Source organism: Scylla paramamosain, chromosome 8, assembly GCF_035594125.1.
Source record: "Scylla paramamosain isolate STU-SP2022 chromosome 8, ASM3559412v1, whole genome shotgun sequence".
Lineage (NCBI taxonomy): Eukaryota > Metazoa > Arthropoda > Malacostraca > Decapoda > Portunidae > Scylla > Scylla paramamosain.
Genome location: NC_087158.1, coordinates 24,475,521 through 24,500,940, shown reverse-complemented (window position 1 = coordinate 24,500,940; position 25,420 = coordinate 24,475,521). Strand labels below are relative to the sequence as shown.

The following is a 25,420-nucleotide window of genomic DNA, read 5'->3' as shown; positions in this document are numbered from 1 at the left end:
AAAAGGAGGAGGTGGTGGTGGTGGTGGAGGACGAGAAGGAAGAGGAGAATGAGGAGGAGAGGCACGAGTATTAAGGGAGGTAAAGGAAGGCTGCATATGGAGACGAGACGAGATGAGACGAGACCCGGCTCAGCATTTTCCTTGAAGTGTGTATTGTCACCTGTATTTTTGCTTCCCCGGCGCTGCTCTGTATGTAAACAAGACCGGGCAAAGCATATTGTCTTGGTGTGTCCCGCCGTCGGTAGCGCTGCCATCTGGTGCCCGCGGACCGTAAACCTTGCACGCTCGCTCGATTTGCAGCCGCCTGACTATTACTGTTATTTATTGTTGTTTACCCGACGGCGCGGGCATTTTGAGTGCTATCATGGGAGGACCTACAGTTTCCCGCCGGCGGTCTGGGCTCTGGGTCCCCTGCTGCCCTTCCTCCTATTGCTGCAGGCGGTGCTGCTCGGTGCCCTCCTCCCGCGGCACACACGACCACTCCAGGAAAAGAAATGAAAGTTGCTGTGACACGGTGCGGGAGGACGGGAAAATCTCCTTCGTTGCTACGTGCTGTTGTTCCGTGTGTGACAGGAGAGGGGAGGGGAGGTTAGGGGGAGGGGAAAGAGGAGGGGGAGAGAAGGATAAGGGAGTGAACAAGAGGACCAAAAAGAAGACAAAAAACGAAAGGTTAGGATGGTGATGGTGGTGGTGGTGATGGTGGTGGTGGTGGTGGTGGTGGTGGTGATGATGATGATTGGTCGGAGGAAGAGGAGGAGCAAGAACCGGACCAAAAACAAGACAAACAAAGAATGGATAAGATAACGATGACGATGATGATAACGAGGAGGAGATGGAGGAGAAGGAAGAGGTGACAGGAATAAAGAAAAGTCAGACATGCATTTAGATGGTCGGGTTAGGTCATCGTCCTTTCAGCAGCTCCTCCAGTCCCCGCGCCGCCCTTTGAGCTGGCGTGTTGTGTGTCTCCAGGGCAGAGGGTCGACAGGCTGCGTCACCACCACCTGCCTCACACCCTAGCTACGTCTTTCCTCCTCCCCTCTCACCCACACCTTTTCTCATCTCTGTTTACCTCAACTTCCGTTTCACCCCATTCATCTCCTCTTAGAATTTAGAGTCTTATTAGTTTACATTTTCACACACACACACACAAGAATTTAGAGTCTTATGAGTTTACATTTACACACACACACACACACACACACACACACACACACACACACACACACACACACCTTTTTTTCATTCATCTTTTTCACTTGAATTGTCTCATCGTCTTATTTCACGTATTGTTTTCTTTATTTATGTGTTTTTTTTTTTTTACGTTCTTACTTAATCTAATCTAACCTAATACTACGTAGCACAGCCTCACACAAGCTAACCTAACCTAATGTAACTTCTTATATTCTAAAAGAAACATTTACCATTCCATTCTTATTATTTAGTAAATTATCTGCCCATATACCCATACACATCTTTCTCCTTTTCTTGCAGCTCTTATTCTTCATCCCATTTCATCATTCCCATCGCCATTCCATCCCTCTTTTATTCTTTTCCTGCTGTGTGCTATCCCATCTCCCTCCCTCCCTCTCTCTCTCTCTCTCTCTCTCTCTCTCCTCTCTCTCTCTCTCTCTCTCTCTCTCTCTCTCTCTCTCTCTCTCTCTCTCTCTCTCTCTCTCTCTCTCTCCTCTGGCGCATTTCTCTCGCCCGACTCACTCACTGCCTCATCTTTTTTTGTTTACCTCTATCTGCTCCTCTTCCTCTCATCCTTCCCATATCACCCGAGTTTTTATTCTCTCATCAATAAAACCTTTTGCCTCGTATCTTTCTTTTCATTTCTTCCCCTTATTATTATTTTTTTTTGAGGTTTGTTTGTGAGGATTCCTTATATTCACTTTTTTTTCGTTTCCTTGGAGTTTGTTGTTGTTGTTGTTGTTGCTGTTGTTGTTGTTGTTGTTCTTGTTGTTGTTGTTGCCGCCTTAGGATCCTTTTCATCGCCATAGCAACCACCAACATCTGTATCACCACAACGCACCTTACCCTCTTGGAAACACTATTCAGTCCTTCCTATGCAGTCTGTTATAGGAGAGTAGGAGGGATATCCGTGATTCAAACTACTTCTGTGCTTTTATTGGTCAGATATTTGAACTCTCGTATTATTTATAGCAATTCCTGCCACTTTCACCATTAGACACCATGATTAAGAATGCCACCATCTCTGCCATCACCACCACCACCACCGCCTCCGCCGCTAGCACCATCGTCACCATTCTCCCATTTCGTTCATTATCTTTCTGCTGAGGTCCCCGCCGTCCCCGCCCCTATCTGGTAGCTCCGCCACTTTAGCGCTTTGTTGCCGCCACACACACACACACACACACACACACACACACACGTTTGCACGCTCGCACACTCACGCACCGACGCAAAAAAGCAAGCAATCAAACGCACACCAACATTCAAGCGTGAGGGCAAAAGGCAGTCGTATGTTGTACTCCTGCTCACTCATCCATTCCTACACACACACACACACACACACACACACACACGCACACACACACACACAGACACAGCACAGTACTCTTCGTTCTCTTCCTGTTTTCATGATTGCTGTTGTTCCGAACTTGCTAACTGCTGCCTCCTTTTCCACTTTGCCCAAATCGTCTCTCGGTTCTATTCGACAAGATTTCGTCCTGTCCGTACTGTCCATTTTATCACTACTGAAAGATTTCCTCCGCTTTTTCACTCTTACTCTGTCCATATCACTACTGAAAGACTTCCTCCGCTCTTTCACCCGTTTTCTATCCTTGCAAATGAAATAGGTGGTGAGTTTCTTGTTCTCTCTGCTCTGACTTAAGTTCTGTAGGTTCCTGTCTTTCCGTACATATATTTTCTCAAGACTAGAGTATCAAGACGTTTCAGAAATTACATTGACTTACCCTTTTGAAATCCTTCTTAGTACTTGACTTATTGCAAGAAACTGCGCTTAACCACACATATACACGCACACACACACACACACACACACACACACACATCAGCGCCCTGCCTTCGGATGGTCAGTGCTACTTCATACTGAAGAGCAGAGGAGCATTGTGGGGAAGGAGGCCGGTCTGCTAAGGGACGGGAGCTGAGTGAGCGCTGGCAGGAGTGAGGCGAGAAGAGGAAGGGGACGAAGAGGGCGAAACACGTAAGGGAAGAAAGAAAAGGAAGGAAAACACGAAACCTTGTAGATTTTTTTGTCCTCTTTTACCCACAAAACCTCGAAACTTGTATCCTGGAGGGAGGCAGAGAAGGTGTTGAGAAATAGTATAGGTGAGGAAGTAACACACACACACACACACACACACACACACACACACACACACACACACACACACACACACACACACGCAACTCTACCACATTAAGGAATCATCTTTTTGTCTTCCACTATTACGCTCCTTCGTCATTACTTCTCCCATCAGGTGTGCCACAATTAGGTAGGGCGTCGCGTGGCACCTTTCTCCCTCCCTCCTTCCCTCCCTGGCACTGACACACCCCACCTGCCGCTCGGCAAAGAATCACCTTCGCCACCATAACAGACACCCTCGTTTACTCGCTCGTTATCTAGTCCAAATAAGGAGAAAAAAATAGATTTGATAAGATCCCTTTCATTAAATCTTTCCTCTCGTAATTTATTATCTAATCCCGGTAATTGCTAGTTTTTTTTTCCTCGTATATTTTCACGTATTTTTGTTCTTTTTTACAAGTTACGTTGGTTTCATAAGGTGTTTAAAGAAAATTAAAGGCGAGAAGTGTTAGTTTTCTAGTTTATATGAAGCGTCCGGTTTATTTTTCTTCTTTTCCTTTTTTTTCTCTCGTTCATGTTTGAAAAGAAAAGAAAAGAAGACGAAGAAGAGGAAAGAGGACTTGGAGGAGGAATAGTTACGCTGGATTCGTGTTCGTGACTCATGAAATATTATACAAACAACATTACTATTTTTTTTTCCTTAGCACGCTCTAGATTCGTGTCGGGACAACCTTCACACACACACACACACACACACACACACACACACACACACACACACACACACACACACACACACACACACACACACACACACACACACACACACACACACTTTCTCTCTTTGCCCAACTGGCAAATCCTGTCAAAATCATTTTTCTCGTTTATTCTCTCTCTCTCTCTCTCTCTCTCTCTCTCTCTCTCTCTCTCTCTCTCTCTCTCTCTCTCTCTCTCTCTCTCTCTCTCTCTCTCTCTCTCTCTCTCCGGTTATAGGGATACAAGAAATTGCACAGAATAAGTAAAAAATACATTTTAAACATAAGTAAATACAAAGAAATGTAAACAAAGCAGAACACACACACAAAAAAAAAACTGTCGTGTCGTTCGCGTATGATGATCAGGTGTGTGTGTGTGTGTGTGTGTGTGTGTGTGTGTGTCCGTCCTTTTGCGTGTGTGTGTATTTATGAATGTTGCCTGGGAGCTGTAATTGCACCCACGGACACAACTGTTATTGTGTGTAGGCATGCAGTGTGGCAGAGAGAGAGAGAGAGAGAGAGAGAGAGAGAGAGAGAGAGAGAGAGAGAGAGAGAGAGAGAGAGAGAGAGAGAGAGAGAGAGCGTCATGGCAGTAGTGGCCAAAGAAATACAGTTGGCACGACACAGATGCATGGGAGGGAGTGCACGTACCTCAGGAATAAGCTTCTAATCCAGCTGTGATTCAATGTGTGTGTGTGTGTGTGTGTGTGTGTGTGTGTAAGGGAGCGCGTCTTGTTTATATTGAAATTTTTTTGTCAGTTAACTATTGCTAGTACTTGCGTGACCGCTACAAGTATTTTTACTACTACTACTACTACTACTTCAAGTTTTCTGATTTTTCCTTCTTCTCTTTTCTCTTTTTGTCTCCTCTTTCCTTAGCCTCCTTTAACCAAGGAAGATAACAGCACCAACACCGTTCCCTTCTTATCTCACTTTTCTTATACTCTTTTGCTTCCCTTCCCCCTTCCTTCCGTCCCTCTTAAACCTTCCTGAAGTAAAATATACCCCAAAGACTCCAGCATTACTGTGAGTGGCAACAATTACCCTGCAACACACTAACAAACACCGGAGGCCCCATGTAGGTATTTCTGAGCGTTGACATTTCCATCTCCACAAATTATAGTGTGTGGAAAAGGGGTCACGCTGCAGGATATTGTCTGCTTTAAGAGGATCAGAAATTACGTAAGGGTTTAGAAGGGTTTATTGCTGGTCATGCGAAAGGTTAGGTGGTGCGGAGAGGTGGTTCTAGTAGTGTTTGTGGTGATGGTGGTGGTGGTGGTGGTGATGTTGATATTTTGTGTGTCTGGGGTGAGTTTGGTGAACTGAAGTGGTGGGGAGTGGTAGTAGTAGTGGTGATGTGATGTTTTCCGTGGTGGTGTAATGGTATAGATATATTTTGTTGGTTTGTGGTAAGTTTGGTGAGCTGGAAGTGCTTTGTGTGTAGTGGTGGTGGTGGTGGTGGTGGTGGTGGCCAAAACTGAAGTGAAAGGTGTGTGGTGGACGTTTTGTGTTGGTCTGCGTTGAGTGCTGGAAATGCCTTGTGTGTGGTGATGTGTGGTGGTAGTGCCTGAGTTTGAGGTGAAATGTGTGTGGTGTAGTGCTGGGTGGGGAATCGGTGGCGTCCTGTAGTCATAACTGAAAGGGGTGTAGGGAGTATGGTGAAGTGGTGTTATGGCGATAATGGGAGAGAGTTACGGCATTAATTGTAACGAGGCTGTGTAGTGGTGGTGAGTGGCCGGGAGTCAAAACTGAAAGGAGTGTAACGTGTATGATGAGGTGGTGATGTGGTGATTGTGGCAGAAAGAGAGGAGTGAGAGGAGTGTGGTGGTGGTGTTGCGTGGTGATCATCTTCCTAGCATCGGATGAGAAGGAGGGATAGAAAGGAGGTAAAAAAAAAAAATAAATAAAAATAAAAATAAAAAGGAGAGGAGATAGGAAATTAGAGTCGTGGTCTGAGCAGTGGCGTGTTGTGGAGATGGACGAGGCAGCGAAGTTTTCCTACCATTAATAGTTGACTGTAGAAAAAAAAAAAGTATATGTAAGAAAGAGTGGGTTTTTATTCTCTGCTTATTTATATTGAACTTGTATTAAGAGAGATACGAAAATAAATAAATGAGAGGGAGCGGGATGGGGGGAAAAGCATCTTGAATCTCTTTTCTGAAGCTTCCTTTCTTTATGTCTCACAATGCTAGAATATTTACATTATCCTCGCTTCAAAAGGAAAGTGAAAGGAAAATAAATTGTAGTAAAAGTGTTAGTCGTCTCGAGGCTGCGAGTAATAAGCTACACTAATCTAATCTAATCCAATCCAAACTGCTACTAAATTAATCAACCTTTAAGAATCTCTCTGTAACAATGTTTTGGGGCGGAGCAGCAGATGAAGCATTTTCTCCTCATTCTGCGCTCTTGATCCGACTCCTTGACTTGTGAAGAATAAAAAAATAGATTAAAGATAAAGTAAAATGCGAAGGATAGTAAAAATAAAAGCTGCTCTACCAAAACCACCACCGCCATCACCACCACCACCACCACCACCACCACCACCACCACCAGCACACGCCTAATATCTATACCCCCTTAATCCTCGGTTGTATCAGGTGATATATCTGGCTGGGGTGTATTTGGGTCCTATAATTCCAAAGTCTAATCGCTCGTAGGGAGAGACATGGGAGGCCGGCCAATGTTCATTTAAACTTTGGTAGTTTAGGGAGTCGGTGACGTGGATTAATAAATTGTCGTCTTCGTGATGGGAAAGGTTTTGGCCGAGGGTTTTAGGGAATAGGGGTGATGGGGGAGGGGAGGGATAGAAGAGGGTGAGGGGAGTTGGTTGGAGAGGGAAAAGGGGGGAGGGAAGGGTGGGGGTTTAGGGGAATGGAACTGTTTGGGGGAAGGACACGAGAGGTGGGGAGGGGGGAGTAAAGGGGGGAAGAGGTTACTTAAGGTCGTGGTCTGGGTGGCAGTGCTGACCTCAATGACCCGCCAGTAGTGCCAGTGCCAGCTAACTTACGAGAGCTTCAGTGTTACCAGCTTTACTTTTTTTTTTTTTGTATTCGAGGTAAATTTCCTGTGTTGAGTTTTTACCTTTGTCCATTTTCTTTTTTATCTTTTTTTTACACGAACAGGTTTTGTTTTTTTTCGATTGTTTCCTCCTCCACACAGACTGTAAAGTTTTATTGTGCCCTCTTCGTCTTTCACCTCTTTCCCTCTTTTTTTTTCACTTTCTCTAAATGGCCAATCCTTCGACAACAGACCAGAGATTGTGCTTTTAGATCTCTTTTTGTTCTCCATAATGTAAAGGGCTATTGTCTCCTTTTTTCGTCTCACTTCTTTCCCTCTCCTTTCCCTCTTTAAATGTCCAAAGGGAGTTTTTTTTATATATTCCTGTTCTCCATACGTGCCACAGTGTTGTCTCTTCTTTAAATGAACAATCGCAGAGAACAGACCAGAGATAAGAGTTCTTGATCCTTTCTTTCGTGATCCTAAGTACTAGTGCTGTCTCTTTCATCCTTAAATGACCAAAACTTTGAGACCAGACTTTAGATGACGCTTCTTTATCCCTTCTTGTTCGCTTTTTGTTCCCGATACGTGCTACGGTGTTGGCTCTGCGTTACTCACGGTCTGCGCCTCCAATCCAACAGCAAACCTTGAACTACACGTAATTAGCCTCGGATGTTGACTTTGCGTACCTGTCTACCGGCGTTTACCTGTACCCATAGGTGAGGCGGGGGGAGGAGGTGGAGGAAGGTAAGAGGGAGGTAGTGGCGCGAAGGGACGAGCACACAAACAATAAAAAACAATTTGGTAATCAGAAAATAGTACAAAAGTATGCCACAGGTGTGTTATTTTTACGGCGGTTCTGGGGACACGTAGGGTAATTAGAAAGACTAATTAAGGAGAATTAGAGGGAGAGATTATACCGCCCGTCTGTTTATTCCTTGGCCATGGACGGGGGTGGGTGATGGGCGGCTGGCTAAGCGAACGGGTGCGTGGCTGACTTGGCAAGTGGGTGGGCTGCTGGTAGGGGAGTGACGTGGGCGGCTGGCTGACTAGTGGGAGAGTCTTGGGTAGGGTGCAATGGACTGGGGTGGGCTGGTGTGACATGGGAAAGGAGTGAGGTAGGCTGGGGTGAGGCGGGCGAGCGGTAGCGTGGGGTGACGTTGCTTTGATATGCAGGAGGATAAGATCGTAGCCTCACGTCATGGATAATTGGTGTTCGTTCTCGTACCGTACGTGATTATAGAGGAACACGTTTGATAGACAGCACACACAGCGACCAGGGTTATAGGCGTACGCAGGTATAAGTCCCGCTTGATTACACCTCACCTTGACTAATTACACGTCCACAGGTGCTATTTATAGATGTACGAGAGGAAGGACCACGCCGAGGCAGGGCTGAGGTGGGAAAATGGCGATACTTATTTATGCTGTTATTTTCTATGATGATTTTTGGGGGCTGTTAGTAGAGAGAGAGAGAGAGAGAGAGAGAGAGAGAGAGAGAGAGAGAGAGAGAGAGAGAGAGAGACGAGAGAGAGAGAGAGAGAGAGACGAACTGACAGACGGACAGGGATTGAATTTCTTTAATATACCAACAAAATATATAATAAGCGAGGTTTCACGGGCCCGTCTTGATTATAGGAGCGGTAATGTAAGAGTTCTCGGGAGCATAACATTGTGCCATCGACTGTTACGTGGAACTGCAGCGAAACGAGTGAGTTTTTCTTCGTCCTCTAGCTGCGTTATGAAGGTGGACTCAGGTAGGGGTGGACTCAGGGTGGAGGGACGTGCTTGGTCAATAGGTGGAAGAAATTACGGAGAAAATTAAATCACACGATATAGAATAATAATCCGTGGAAAGATTGGGCAAAGTTTTACTCGTGAAGTGCAGGATGTGGCTCGCGACGCCTGCTGGACTGCGCTGTTAGGTGGATTGGATAGGGGAGCAGGTGGAGTGATGGATGGATGGGTGGATGGCTGGGTTTCTTTTTTCTCTCCTCTAATCCTTTCCTTTCTCATTTTTCACTCTTCGTTTCAACTATTCACGTGTTTTTTTTTTTCGTTTGTATTCCTTTGTTTTCTCTAATTTTTTTTCTTTCCTTCCCTATCTCTTTAATATTTGGAATGTTGTTCTATTTCTTGCCATCCCTTTCCTTCCTTTACTTGCTTTTCTCTGTTCTTACTTTACTTAATTACTTAATTTTCCCTTTCTTTTCCTTCTCTCCTCTTTCATTCGTGTCCTTTCCCTTCATTTCCCTTCTCTTCCCTTTATTTTTTTTTATCTTCCTATCCTATCCTTTCCTTTCTTGTCCTTACATTTCCTTTCCTTCCCTCTCCTTTTCTTTCCTTTTCTTTTCTTTCCTTTATTTTCGTTTCCTTTTCTTTTCGTTTCCCTCCTTTACCTCCCTTCCCTTCCCTTTCGTCGCCTTTCCTTTCTTCCATTTCTATTATTCCTCTCCCATATGCTATTCTCCCCCAGCCCTGTAGTAGAGAGAGGGAGTGGAGTGAAGGCTCAACGGTGCACCGGTACTCACAAAGGTGCAGCAGTAGTATCGCTTTAACCTTCCCTTCCTCGCCCGTCACCTATTCACACTCATTCCCTTCCTACCTTAATGTTCTTCCACTCCCTCCCTTCCTCACTCCTCACCTCATCCACACTCTATTCCCCTCCACCTCAATCCATCCCTCCCTTCCTCACTCCTCATCTATTCCACACGCTATTCACTTCCAGCTCCCACTCTTTCCCCTTCCTTCCTACCCTTTCTACATCATCCCCATCCCTTTCTTTCTCTATTCTATACTCCACTCCCTTACTACCCCAGTATCCTTTCCCTTCCTTCCTCAATCGACCCTTCCAGCACCCTGTTCCTCCCTCTCCATTCTTCCCGGTAGCACAAGGAAGGGGGTGGGAGGGTGGAACGGTGGGAGATCCAGGGCGGCAGCAGTACCCTGACGAAGACACAGCAGGAACATTGTTTTTAACCTGTTCTACCTTGCTATCACGCCGCGCTGCTCTTTGTTGCTCGCCCGATGCACTGCCTCTCGCAGCTTATAATCTCCCGGCGGGGGCGTGAGGGGGCCACGCCACACGGAAGCCACCACACACGGCCGAGCGAGCCACGCCGCCGCGACGGGAGTGTGGGCCTTAGGTGTGGGTGTGCGTGTGGCGTGTGGCAGCGTGCGTCGGGCGGACAAAGACAGGGAGGAGGACGGGTATTGTTGTGGTACTAACCCTTGCTGGTGGTGGTGGTGGTGGTGGAGAACATGTAGTGTGTGTGTGTGTGTGTGTGTGTGTGTGTGTGTGTTGTCGATTTTGTTTGTTTTGTCCTATGTATTTGTTTATGTTGTGTGTGTGTGTGTGTGTGTGTGTGTGTGTGTGTGTGTGTGTGTGTGTGTGTGTGTGTGTGTGTGTGTGTGTGTGTGTGTGAAACCACCACAGCAAACATCACTACTTGGAACAACAACAAAAACGACAATAGCAACGAAAAACGACAAAAACAATAACAACAACAACAACAACAGCTTAGTCAATAATCCCACACGATCTTAACTTTCTTTGTCCTTCTCTCCCTCCCTTCCCTCCCATCCTATCCCTTCCCCTCCTTCTCCCCTTTTCTCCTTCCCCCTTTTCTCCCTTTTCCCTCCCTTCTTCCCTTTCTTTCCCTCTCTCCCCTCCTTTTCTTCTCTCCTATCATCTCCCTATATTTTTCATGTCACCTAATTTTCATCTTTGCCCTCTTTTTTTTCGTGTTCTTCCCATCATTGTACCCCCTCTTTGCCTTTCCCTCTTTCATTCCCCTCCCTTTTCCCTCCCATGCCTCTAGCAACCCTCAATCACTCGGCTTTAGTAATAATTGATGCGTAATGTGTGTGTGTGTGTGTGTGTGTGTGTGTGTGTGTGTGTGTGTGTGTGTGTGTGTGTGTGTGTCGACTCGAACCTGCACTATCCCCCTCACACACACACACACACACAAACAAACAAACAAACAAACAGTACACCTGCAGTCTGAGGCACCTGAGTAAAGAGGATCCCAACACCTAAAGCAAAGAGATCTTTCAACAGGGAAAGAATACCGTGCCTTCACATTTTAGACACAGGAGCCTCTGCAGGTGTACACAGCGACCCTCGGCACACGACATCCTGCGACCTGCTGTTACCTCTCTGAAAATCAATCACTTTGTCAGTCAGTCACTCAGGCCGCGGTACAATACGGAAATGGCTTCACACTAGCTTATCAGATACTACAAGTTCATAAGTTATTGGTAATACTAAATTTATTGCCGAATGACTAAGGAAGTATCAGATTTAATATGGTTTTCTTTGTACTATGCCATGAAACAGAGAGACGTATTGTACAGTTACTCATAGATTTCAGATTATGTAGTGTAAATATATGGAAACTCGCGTAGACACTAACACTAACACACACACACACACCCACACACACACACACACACGACAGTCCTTCAGTGCCCCACCACAATAGGAATGGCTTCTCACTAAGTTATGAGTTAATTCTAAGTTCCTGTGATATTGGTGGCGCTAACTTTCTCGCTCACTAAGGAAATAATTATATAACTTGAAATGGAGTTCTTAGTACCGTGGCACAAAGTAATGAGAGATATACTGGGCAGTAACGCATGGATTACATAAAATATTTAGCATGGATATCTACGCAACATCACTTGACCAACACACACATAGACATAAGACAGTCCATCAGTTTACACAGTTACACTTTAGTTAAACATAATGCAACATGAAGAAGTTACTAGAAAAGGGCACAAATAAATATCAATATGCTCGAATGAAGAATGCATGAAGAAAACAGACAAAGGAATGCATTAATAAGAAACTTCGTTAATGCGACATTGTTAAAGAAGTCAGTAGGAGCACAAGATGAATCGAAAAGGCAATAATGATACTAGCATGACCAGCAAACTGAATAAGTGAGAGAGGTAATGAATAAACAGTGAAGTCAATAGCAATAAACGTGCAGTAAATCAACAGATGAAATAATCATTCTAACCATACCCAGAAACTTGCACCCTATAATATAACCGCACACGCATACACACACATACACACACACACACAGAGAGAGAGAGAGAGAGAGAGAGAGAGAGAGAGAGAGAGAGAGAGAGAGAGAGAGAGAGAGAGAGAGAGAGAGAGAGAGAGAGAGAGAGAGAGAGAGAGAGAGTTACGTATGAATAAATAACAAAACCAGCAAACACCAAATTCAATAGGACTATGAAAAAAAAACGCACCCACCACCACAAAAAAACACAAAAAAACATAAGCAGTATTAGAACTTCCTCACACACACACACGCACACACACACACACACACACACACACACACACACACACACACACACACACACACGCACACGCACATACCCACACACGCAAAAAGTACCAAGTAATATTTCGGCACTGAGTTACACAGGGCGAGGCAGGCAGGGAGGTGAAGTACAGTGTCCACTACTGGGAAACGAACCATAAGTCTGGGCGCTTCCCGGTACGGCCACCAGAGGGATTAGGGCCAAGTAGCGGAGTATTTTATCACTTCCCGCGCCTGGAGACGTCGACGGGAATCAAATATTAATAGTTCCCCTCCCCCAACTGTGTCGCAATGGTATGGGGCGAGTACTGTGGCGCTCCTCCTCCTCCTCCTCCTCATCCTCCTCCTCCTCCTCCTTCAGATAGGACTAATGTTAGGTCTCCTCCTTCGGGATTTTGTGACGGGTAGCGTTACAGAATTCCTGATGTTTTGAGCTGTATAAAGGGTATGAATAGTAGTAGTAGTAGTAGTAGTAGTAGTAGTAGTAGTAGTAGCAGTAGTACAGTCGATCATCCTCAAACGTGACGGCCTTGCAGAAAAAAAAATGATCGCGTTAGAGGAAGGCCGACCTTAGTAGTAGTAGTAGTAGTAGTAGTAGTAGTAGTAGTAGTAGTGGTAAAAAAAAAATCAGAAAACCTTTATACATGTCAGAGCATACTAGGAAGGGAGACAAAAAGAAAGAAAAGAATATATATAGATAAGGAATAAGATAAGGAAATAGATAAGAAATGACTCGTATTCCCAGTCCATGATGATAGTTGCATATGTATGTACTGACGCAGAAGATACACTACCTGCGTGTTAGAGAATAGATCTTACCTACAAGTAGCAGTAATAGTAGTAATAACATCAGCTTAGGCAACAACAACTACAATACCAACATTAGTGATAGTTGTAGTAGTTGTAGTAGAGAGAGAGAGAGAGAGAGAGAGAGAGAGAGAGAGAGAGAGAGAGAGAGAGAGAGAGAGAGAGAGAGAGAGAGAGAGAGAGAGAGAGAGAGAGAGAGACTTAGTGAAAGGGAGACGAACAGAAACGTGGAAACTGGGAAAACTGTTCACACGAAAATAGAAAAGAATAGAAACAATAAGAGGGAGAAAAGAAAAAAAAAGATGGAGGAAGAGAAAGATGAAGAAAATGGAAACTATAACGGCGAAGATGCATACAAATAAAACAAAAATAAAAGAAAGAACAACAGAGAGAAATCATTACTAGGAACGGAAGGAGGAGGAGGAAGAGGAGGAGGAGGAGGAGGAGCGAGAGAGAAGGTTTGCATGTTGTGAGGTTGTGATGTTATTACAATTACTCCCCTCATCTTCAGCCCCTTCCCTCTCTCCCTCCCTCTCCCTCTCCCTCTCCCTCGCCTTCTCTCCCTCTCCCTCTCCCTCTCCCCTCTTTCTATCTTCCTTCTCCTCATTACCGCCCTCTTTTCTCCTCTCTTCTCCCCCTCCCCTGTCTCCCCCTTCCTTCCTGCTATTGCTCACATTCTCTCATTTTAACGAAAGATAAAAATCACCATAAAACTCCTAATACGGCAACACTAATTAATGCAGTTCATTGGATGCGCAGGTTGGCCGTGATTATCTCGCCTGCGTGAAGTGTGTGTGTGTGTGTGTGTGTGTGTGTGTGTGTGTGTGTGTGTGTGTGTGTGTGTGTGTGTGTGTGTGTGAGTCCGTCTGTCTAATTTTTCAGGTTAATTTCTTTTCTCCTCTGGTATTTTGCGTACTTATATTTTCTTTATTATTCTTCTCTTTTTTTCTTTTTTAGTTGGTTTGTTTTCTTGTACTGTTCATTTTCTTTTTTTCTCTTTCGTGTGTTTGATTTTCCAACTTTATTCTCGTTTATTCTCGTGTTTATTTATTATTTAGCCTCGTTTTGTTGTCTCTCGTCACTTGCTACCTTAATTTATTTTTGTTATTCTTCTATCCCGCTGTCACCCTCATTTATCTTTAATTGCTGTCATTCCTTTTTCCTTTTGTCAACATGCACGTTTTCTAATATTTTCCACATTTCCCTCCGTAAGAATTTTTTTTTCTCACATTTTATTTTCTACGCTTAATATTCTTTTCTCTCCGTGTCGCACTTCATCACTTTATCGCAGCCTATTTTATTCACTTGTGTCATTTATATTTTCTATCTACATCTTATTCTATCTCTTTATTATCTTTTCCATGCACTTTATTTATTTTTTATAGCACAGGTACTCTTCTTGGTCTTCTTTCTTAATATTTTTCTCAGCATATTTATTTAGTGGCGATAACCTGGCAGTGTGAAGGAGAGGAATCAGTGAGTATAGAGCGCTGGTATCTTTTGGAACACTCTTAAGAACATCAGTGCGAGATAAGAGAATATTATTACCATGATGTGTTCAGGTAGATAATTAATTTCGTCCGGTAGGTACTATAATAAAGCTTCTGGTGAGAGAGAGAGAGAGAGAGAGAGAGAGAGAGAGAGAGAGAGAGAGAGAGAGAGAGAGAGAGAGAGAGAGAGAGAGAGAGAACATATACATACAGACACAGATTCGCTAATTAACTACGAACCAGACAGCCAGACAGACAGACAGACAGCCAACAGAGCCGCGCTGTAGCTACTAAAACATGCTTTCCTTTTTTCCTCGACAATAACCCTTTTAAAACTTTGATATTTGCTTTCTCTCTCTCTCTCTCTCTCTCTCTCTCTCTCTCTCTCTCTCTCTCTCTCTCTCTCTCTCTCTCTCTCTCTCTCTCTCTCTCTCTCTCTCACCACCACCACCACCACCACCACCACCAAAGCTTCACCCTATCCTACCCTCTTCTGTTCTCCTTGCTGCGTCCTTCATTAAACCTCCCTCTCTTCTCCTCCTCCTGCTCTTCCCCCTTTTCCTCTCCTCTCCTCCCTTCTCGCCTCTACATCTCCCCTCCCTTGTCTCTCTCTCTTCCTTCTTCAGCCTATTAGTATTTCCTCCCTCAATCTCATTAACATAAAGGTATTTCCACTTAATTATCTCTGTCCTCTTTATCTGTTTATCTAGTCTGGCCCGTTTCCCTTCGCTTCACGTGACTCCCTACCTACCTACCTACCTACCCATTTAGTTTCCCCTCTCTTCTTTGCTTCTTTCCATCTTTCCCACTTTCTTTCCATTCTTTTCTTCGTTTGCCCGTTCCCTCCTTCCTTCCTTAAGTCATTTCTTCTTTATTTCATTCATTTTCATATTCTTGTTTTTAGTTTTTACTTTTCGTTTCCCTTGTAATATCTACGTATTTATTTCACACGTGCGTTTTTTTTTTCATTTTATTTTCATTTATTTTTGTATCTTTGTATATGCAGTTTCTTTATCACTCGTGCGTATATCATGTTCGCACGGTTGCCTTCTCTTTGTTCGGCCTTGCTTTTCTCTCTGTATATATTACTTTACATCACCTGCGTATCTTTCATATTCCTGCTATTTTTTTTTTCGTCCCTTCCTTTCCCTTTATTGATTAGCGGCTTATTTCACCTGGGCACTTGGTAGTCATAAGCGGCACTTCACCTGCCTGCCTCATCCACTTCACCTGTCTATCATAAAAGAGACTAACATACCAGGTACTTTATCATATCACTTCATTAACCCAGTATCATAGTGTCATTTCTTTCACTCTCCTTCCTAATATGTACCCAACATTCTGCGCCTGTATCTGCCCCTCCTTCCCTTCTTAGCTTCTTCTCTCCTCCTTTATTGCCCTTCCTCCTCCTCAATTAAGTCCCCTTGTCACATCCTCCCTAATCGCCGCCCTCAATAATCTAATTAGCTTCCTCCCATTCCCGCCGCGCCCTAATACACTTCCATTATATTTACACTCGTCTGGTGTGGGGAAGCCGCGTGTCCTTCGTGCTGTAGAGGTGATCAGGTGCCGTGTGTGTGTGTGTGTTTGTGTGTGTGTCGCGAATGTAAAGTGCAAAAAGGAAGCAGGCAGTTTGAAGCATCTTTCTTATTTTCTGTGTGTGTCTGAAGTAAGGAGGAATATGAAGCTCACAAAGACGCACCTGCACCTGTTTGTGCCTGTTGAGAGAGAGAGAGAGAGAGAGAGAGAGAGAGAGAGAGAGAGAGAGAGAGAGAGAGAGAGAGAGAGAGAGAGAGAGAGAGAGAGAGAGAGAGAGAGAGATGCAAGAAAAAAAGGTGGTGAAAAGAAAGTATGTCAGTCTGTAGACCATCAACAATTTATTCCTTACCTTCCTTCACATGTTCTCCCCATACTCATTTTCCTCTTCCTTCCCCCCCAAGCATCCACGCCTGCAATCTCTCCTTAGCATCCACTCGCACCATCCACCTCAGCTATCCACCTCCACATCATTATAAACCGGTGAACATTCCGCCTTCCTTCCCACACTGAAAATTAGGCCACTGCGGGTCCTTTGTGAAGAGGAAAGTAGCGCTTGCCTGTGTAATGGACCGACCCTGATGAGACTCCTACAATCGTACAGTGATGACGCTCTGTGTGTGTGTGTGTGTGTGTGTGTGTGTGTGTGTGTGTGTGTGTGTGTGTGTGTGTGTGGATGTGTGTGGGTCAGTGGGCCTTTGTCGCGGGGAGAGGCTCATTTCAGCAAACAGTTTCTCTCAGAAGAAAGCACGGCAGGCAGTCTCTGTGCGGCGCAATCGGCGGGAGAAAGAGGACGAGGCGAGGGCCACTTTTTGTGTGATGTGTCCTTTCACTCCCTGATAGCACAGTTTTATCTCTCGGTGCTCCTGCTACTGGCCGTGTCCGTGGCGGTGTACTGGTGGTGGAGGTGGTGGTTTGGCCCAGTGTTCCCTCTTTTTGCTACTGTTGGTTGGTACTGTTGCTCCAGCAGCAGCACTGACTGACTGATTGTTAAATTTGATTTGCATACAAATTGAAATTAATGGCGGCCTGTGTGGCTGGGCGGGCCCGTGGAGTCGTGTACCTTCCCGAGGCGAATTACTTTATTTTTTCACACACACACACACACACACACACACACACACTCTCTCTCTCTCTCTCTCTCTCTCTCTCTCTCTCTCTCTCTCTCTCTCTCTCTCTCTCATGCAGCACAGTAGTAAGAAGTGAACACAGTAGCGGCTTCTGAAAATAATTTAGGACCTCTCTCAGATCCGTGCAACACCTCAGGCTGCGAAGTGAGCTAATAAGGCACAGGGCGGAAGACAAATGATGCCTTCCTTTGCGGGCGAGGCGACGCAGGTGAGGGATGCTGCGGCGGCTGGCGGGGAAGGGGAGGGGAGGAGGGGGAAAGAAGGGGAGGAGGAGGAGGAGAAGGAGGAGGGAGAATGCTGCTATTTGATGAAGGTAACGATTATTGGACGTAGGCTGTGGCAAGTTTATAGCAAAGTCAACACACACACACACACACACACACACACACACACACACACACACACACACACACACACACACACACTCGCATACGAAGTTTTTAATTAAAAGCCCATGTCGTACCTACCCTCATTGTTTACCTGAGAATTTACACGAAAATGAGGAAGAGGAGGAGGAGGAGGAGGAATGGGAGTACAAAAAATCAAGAGAAAGAATGAAATGAACTGGAATAGATCGAAAGAAATGGGGATGTGATGTAAGACGATGGAGAAGAAGAAGAGGCAGAAAAAGAAGCTCAGTAGAAGAAGAGGTACAGAAAAAAAATAATATAAATAGCCTCCTTTCTTACTGCTCACTCCTTTCCTCCTTCCCTCCTTCCTTCCCTCCTTCCCTCACACTCTAATTAGAACACCCTACTCGCATTCTAATCCTCGAAAGGAAATAAAATATCTACGATGACAAAGCGTTGCCTACGACTCCGGCCGCCCTAAGTGAGTTTAATTAAGGTAAAATACTGAACTCTCTCTCTCTCTCTCTCTCTCTCTCTCTCTCTCTCTCTCTCTCTCTCTCTCTCTCTCTCTCTCTCTCACGTTTTTTAGTCATTATTCATAGTTTTCTTTTCATGTTCCCTCTTCCTCTTCATTCCTTTCTCTTTCTCCTCCTCCTTATCTTCCTCATTCGCTTTCCTCTTACGTTTTCGCTCTTCTTCTTGTTTCTCGTATTCTTCCTATTTATTCTTCATCTTTTTCTTCTATATTAAACTTTTCCGTCTTCCTTTCTTTCGTCTTCCTTGTCCATCTCATTCTGTTCTACTTTTTTTTTCTTATTTCTATCTTCTTCTTCTTCTTCTTCCCCTCCCTCTCCTCTCCTCTCCTCTCCCTCCCTCCCTCCCTCCCTCCCTCCCTCCCTCCTCAGGCGTTGTTGCCAAGTCTGCCGCTACATCTCTGAATCATGAGTCCTTTTAATCACTGCCATTAGCTCGACGCAATAACAGTCAATCTTGCAACATAGCCACAGTCCTCCTCCTCCTCCTCCTCCTCCTCCTCCTCCTCCTCCTCCTCCTCCTCCTCCTCCTCCTCCTCGTCTTCCTCCTCCTCCTCCTCCTCCTCCTCGTCTTCCTCCAGGGTGCACCGTTTCTCTTCCGTCATGTCAAGGTCATTTGGAGTCTTGTCCCACAGAGAGAGAGAGAGAGAGAGAGAGAGAGAGAGAGAGAGAGAGAGAGAGAGAGAGAGAGAGAGAGAGAGAGAGAATCTTTATCCGAATAGTTTTGTTTGCATCATCGTTTTCTCTCTCTCTCTCTCTCTCTCTCTCTCTCTCTCTCTCTCTCTCTCTCTCTCTCTCTCTCTCTCTCTCTCTCTCTCTAGCATTATTTTTCCTCCTCCTCCTCTGTTCTTCCGAATTCCTCTCCTCTTCTCCCTCGTCCATTCTCATTTTCTTGAGCTGTCTCTTTATCCTCTTTCTCCTCCACTTCCTCTCTTTTTCCTATTCATTTTGCTTCTCCTCTTACTCTGCACTCTCTTTTTTATTATCCTCCTCCTCGTCTTTTCTATCTTCTAATTTCACCTTTCTTATCCTTCTTTAGCTTTTTTATCCTCCTTTTCCTCCTTCTCACTATTGCTAGCACTCCTTTTTTATTACAGATTCTCTTTTCTTCTTCTTCTTCTTCTTCTTCTTCTTCTTCTTCTTCTTCTTGTTCTTCTTGTTCTTCTTGTTCTTCTTCTTCGAAAATGACCATCTGTATCCCTTTCCTCCTCCTTTATTGTCCCATCCACTTCCTACTTCCTCATATCATTCTTCCTGTTTCTCCTGTCACTCTTCCTCTTCCTCATCCTCACTCCTGTTCCCTCCTCCCTCCTCCAGCCGTGACCTTCCTACCTGGCGGGAAACGGGAGAAGTACACCTTGGGAAGCCTTATTACTTTCGCCCTTCATGTTTTTTATATATCACAGCCTTCGAATTTATTTTTTTGCTCGAAACGACACGTGTTTCTTTTCTTCTTATCAATATGGTTAGTTTATTTTTTCTTTGATCTTTTTTTCGTTGGGGAATGTGTGTGTTGTTGTGATTCTGGTGTGCTTCATTGTGTGTGTGTGTGTGTGTGTGTGTGTGTGTGTGTGTGTGTGTGTCATGTGGGTTTTGCCATGTTATTTCATCTGTAACAAATGTAGATGAAGGTGGAAAGGGTACTAACACACACACACACACACACACAAAGCCTACTATGATGTTGATATGAAGCCCCACAAGCAGGAAGCAGGGATTCGAATCTTATTATGAAGCCCTTCCGGTACCACGCCGCGAGTCACCGCTGCTTCGAAGCTTTGTGAACGCTCCGGTGAGACGATTCATTAACCTCGCTGTGTTCTCAGGGCAAGACAGTACGCTTTGCTTCCCAACCCTTCATATTACTGCGGTTTTGTGTAGATTTTTTTTTTTTTTTTGCGTTTTATTTAGTGTTTTCTTGTAAATCGAAGTACGTAAGAATAAGTTAGTAAATATAAGTTGTACTAGATGATTAACTTGATAACGCACTATTTTTTATGTTGTAAATTAAAAGGTTGTCTGTAAGCACACGCATGCACGGACTAGTATGTGTGTGTGTGTGTGTGTGTGTGTGTGTGTGTGTGTGTGTGTGTGTGTGTGTGTTGCGTCAACATTCCAACATTATTATTCCAGAACATTGGATCTAGCAAATACTAAATACAAGAGACACTTCCTAAAGTATTTAAACCCTCCCAAATGACACATACCCACACATCCTTTATTCACAACTGAATATTGAGCAGGAGCAGCTGTGTGGATAGAATGACTGGGGACAGATGGATGTCGGGTAGAAGTGGATATCGTTTGGATGACGCTCAGTAATGGATGGTCCGTCAAGGGGGAGCAGGAGAGGGAGGTGGGTGAGTGCCACAGTGCCAGTGAGTGCCAGGCGGGGAAGCGTTCATCCCCGGCAGATTTATAGTCCACCTATCGAGGTTTTAATTGCTTTTGTCAATGTACGGTTGATAACGGAGTGGGCGGAGGGAGGGAAGGGGAAAAAGGAAGGGCGGATGAGTGGCCTGGCGGTGGAATGGGACGACGAGACGGGAGGGAAGGGTCAGAGGTGAGTAAAAAGGATTGACGCGACTGTCCGGGTGAGGCGAAGGTGGACAGAAAGGTGAAGGGTGGGAAAATGTTAGGGGACAGAGAGAGAGAGAGAGAGAGAGAGAGAGAGAGAGAGAGAGAGAGAGAGAGAGAGAGAGAGAGAGAGAGAGAGAGAAACTGAGTGAGGGTGTGAATAATTTTAGACCAGTAGAGGAAGTCGTACAGTGAGGAAGGGTAAGAGAGAGAGAGAGAGAGAGAGAGAGAGAGAGAGAGAGAGAGAGAGAGAGAGAGAGAGAGAGAGAGAGAGAGAGAGAGAGAGAGAACTAACGCACTACCACACTACATTCATCACGAAAAAAAGAAAAAAAGGAAAAACAAATAGCACAAACGTGGAAATAGACAAAAAAAAATGAATAGAAAGAAAAGTACCCCTGAGAAACAAACAAACAAGGAAACTAATAAACATATGAAAAAAAAAATTAAAGAAAAAAACTGCAAAGTAGAAAGGGGACACAGTAGAGTAGATAAGATAAAATAAAGTAAAGCACTATAATAAAGCAGTGAATGAGGCACGCAGCGGAACCTTAAAGAGAACTCGGAATGAAAAATCGGCAAATTTAGTAGAACATTCGTATCCTCCGCACCCACTCAGCTGCTCCCGCCCTGCCCCGCCCGGAGTGCCGCGTCGAGCCCGTGTGATTACGACGAAAAGGGCGAGATACTTCCTTTTTCGGCTCGTTAATGGCGTGGTAGCGTGAGTGGTGGCGAGGAGAGGCAGGTGAAGCGCGGGAGAAAGGTAGATGAAAGTAAGAACGAAGGAAGGGAGATGAGAGGAGGAAGGGAAAAGATTCGGATGATGAAAACTTGATAGGGAGGAGAAAAGGGGAGATAGAAGAAGGTGAAATAAAACATTAGAAGGAAGAGAAGAAAGAAACTCGGGTGATAGAAGCATAGGGCAAATAGAGAATAAAAGTGAGGAGGGGTGAGGGATGAAGGTCGGTGGAAGTAAGATAGATCGAAGTTAGAGAGGAAAGCAAGGGAAAAAATTCGATTTTTTTTTTTAAATGTATAGGGGAAGAAAAGGAAAATAAAGAAAATAATAGAGATAAGTGAGGATATAATGGAACGGAGGAAGGGAAAGGATGAAGAAAAGAAGAAAGTAAACAGCAGAGATAGAGATGAAGAGATAACGGACAAATAAAGTAAAAAAAAAGAGAAGAGAAAACAATTAAAGCAAGAAATAAAAGAGGAGAAAGTAAAATAAAAAAAGATACGAACGAGAGAAGAAGAAAAAGAATAAATAAAAAGGCAACAGACAAGTAAAGAAAACCGAGAAAAGAGAGAGTGAAACATGATCGTGGACTGATAGAAATGTAACAGTGGCAGACAGGGAATGAGAAACTGCACCAGATATTCATTCCAGCACACGTAGGCATCACCAATAAACAAACCATCCTGGCGGGACACGAGGGGACTAACCAGCCGCCGTGGAGGAGAAGCCCATCACCCCTAAGGCCCCCATTCTTAAGGGCCTCTCTCCCTCGACTCTGGCAGGTGCCGTAAATTAGGTTGCTGATTTAGGTAGACGAAGTGTGCAGTTAGTGGTCACCTGCCCCCCGCCGGCCGTGTTTTTAATGATCCCTCGTGTGAAGTTTATTCATTACTCGGAGCCTCCCGGAGAAGAATGGAGGCCGCGGAGTGAAGGACGAGCCGCGGTTATTTCTTTTATATGGGAATTTATTATCGTCTTTTATCACACGCGGCGCGGCACACACTTTGCTACCAGCCTGGCGAGCGAGCAAACACACACACACACACACACACACACACACACACACACACACACACACACACACACACACACACACACACACACGAACACACACACACACACACACACACACACACACACACACACACACACACACACACACACACACACACACACACACGTGATAGGTGGAATGTTTTTTTGTTAAAGGATATTCATTAGGTTCCTGTCACACACGTCTTGGTAACAGTGTCTTTTATTCATATGTCATTCCTTTGCTTATCACACAGTGCTACATTTTCTATGCTTTCTTGATATGAATGAGCCTCTGTGTGTGTGTGTGTGTGTGTGTGTGTGTGTGTGTGTGTGTGTGTGTGTGGTGTGTGTGGTGCGCAGGTATACTAGAAGTGTTTTTACTTCATTCTCACGAAAGCAGATGTATAATAAAAAAAATAAATAAATAAATAACTGGAATAAAAACACCCGTACTCGTCTTTTACATTAAGACACAAACGGATAAATTAAGTGAATAAAACAAAGCAGACTCGTAATGACTCTGTTCCCTTGCGTCACCCCTCCCGTACCTTCCCTACCATCTCCCTTCCTTTCCTTCCCCAAACACACATGCCGTGTCGCGCCAGCCTTTCTCTTTATGTAAAAGTTCCTACGATAATACCGTGGCGGGTGTCCGAGTGGTGGTGGTAGTGGTAGCGGTAGTGGTGGTGGTGGTGGTGGTGGTGCCGACAACAATTACAGCTCGGCCTCGCCTTGCTCCATTATGTATCTGCCTCGTCCACATAAAGTTCTTGCGCAAAGTTTATTTTCTCGCGCTGGAATCGGTAACGAAGCAACATAATTTGTTTTTTGTGGATGGGATGTAGTTAGTATGTAGGGTGGCGGGGGTGGTTAGATGTCTGTGTGTGTGTGTGTGTGTGTGTGTGTGTGTGTGTACTAGACTAGAAATGAAGGTTATAAATGATTTAACTACGCTCAAAGATATGTAGCTTTTTTTTTATCAGAGAGAGAGAGAGAGAGAGAGAGAGAGAGAGAGAGAGAGAGAGAGAGAGAGAGAGAGAGAGAGAGAGAGAGAGAGAGAGAGAGAGAGAGAGAGAGAGAGGTAATTATTCCTTTCATGTTTGTGTAAATTAAATCCAGTTTTGTTCCTTGCAGGTGTTCTCCTTCCTGGTGGTGGAGGCAGATGCCGCGGCCAAGCAGCGGCGCATCACGTCACCGGGAGGAAAGGAATGAAAGTGTTTTAATAGCTAACGGAATGAAGTAATCCTCTGTACACAACGCTACTTACGGAATACAACGAATTATAATTGTAGTAAGATCGGAGAGTGTGAAACATTAAGAGCACAAAAGAACACGAGTGTTGAAACTCTTAAGTTATAAGGACGAAGTGACAAGTCCATTGCCCAACCCTGACCCTCGGTAGCAGCAGTAGCAGCAGCAGCAGCAGCAGCAGCAGCAGCAGCCGTGAGGTGGAGGTGATGCGCGCCAGGGTGCGGTGGGGGAGGTTGCCGCGGTGTTGAGGCGAGGCTCAGGGGGCGGTGTACGAAGATGGCCGCCGTGCACCGCCGCCGCGCGCCCTGAAGGAAGCAGCATGGCGCCGCAGGACTCTCAGGATTCCCTGCTGAAGGAGGCCTCAGAGGCAGGCCGCCTCGCCGCTCCTTCCTCCTTCCCCCTTACGCCTCCTACCCAGTGCTTCTGCAGGAGGAACCATTTGGACACCTCGAAAGGAAAACGCGGGGCCCTGTGTAGTGAATATCTAATGGGAACCTCTGTGGCCTCACCCTCCCGCCCGCTCGGGGCCGCGGGACGCTCGAGTGCCTCCTCAGTGAAAGCCCCTCGACCGGCGGCAGGCAGGAAAGAGGCGAAACCGAGGAGTGACCCGAGGGAGGCGTGGCCGAGCGAACGCTGCAACTCTCGGTGTCGGATGAGCCTCAGGGGTTCGGGTCGGTCCCCCCTGGTGGCCCTCCTGCTGCCTCTCCATTCCTTCCTCCTGCTCGGGTTGCTGCCCCATGCCGTGGCCTTCAATCTAGGTGAGTAGAGCTTCTTGATTTTTGCCTGACCAAGTAGGTGAGTTGCAGTGTACACAGGCCTCATGCGGGACACGGGAATGTTGATGGTGGGAGGAATCCCTTAGAGGCATGTCTTATCTTATAGCAAACAAGGAAGTGGCCTTCGAAATAATGTCCAGCTGGTGAGTGTATCCACTTTCATCTCCACCTCATCCACCTTACTATACATGATATTCTCCACCTCCCTTATCTCCATCATCTCCACGTCTGTTCATTTCTATGGATCTTCGTTTCCTCCTCTAAGCTCGATTTTTCATCCTCTTCCTATCCATTCCACTGCTTGTCATCTTTGTTTTTTCTTCCTCCCCCGCGCTCCCTTTCCCTCCTCCCTCTCCTCCTCTTTCTTCTCCTTCCTCCATTAATACAAGCATTTCGTGCAATTCCTCCACCTTTCATTTAGCTTCCCTTGAATGTCTACTTATCTTCCTATATCTTATTCCTCCTTCCCTTGTGCCACGTTTATCCTCTTCTCCTATTTCCCTTGCATTCCCCTCTTCTCATTAAGCTCATCCTCCCTTCCGTCTTTCCTCTTCTATTTTATTCTCTTCTCTTCCTCCTCCTACTCCGTACGTGTCTTTGTCATGAGAAGCGAAGTTTTATTTATTTTTTTCTCTCACTGTCTTCTCCTCTTCCCTATTCCTCTTTGTTGTTTTATTTCCTGCTTCTCTCGTGTTCTTAGTCTTTATTTAGTTTTAAGGATCATGTGACGAGAAAAATGTAATCTGGTGTGTCACTCTCGACCTTCCCTTTGATCATGTTCCTTTTCTTTACTCGTCGTGTTTCAAGTTGAAT

At 45.1% G+C, this 25,420-nt stretch overlaps 1 long non-coding RNA gene across 1 annotated transcript in view; it reads left to right on the top strand.

Annotated features, from left to right (window-relative positions):
- LOC135102598 (uncharacterized) overlaps positions 1–24,871 on the top strand; it is a 40,745-nt gene extending 15,874 nt beyond the window's left edge. The window contains exon 2 of the long non-coding RNA XR_010269699.1: positions 23,715–24,871. This is a non-coding gene — a long non-coding RNA (uncharacterized LOC135102598). The remainder of the gene's footprint in view (positions 1–23,714) is intronic.
- Positions 24,872–25,420: the final 549 nt, after the last annotated feature.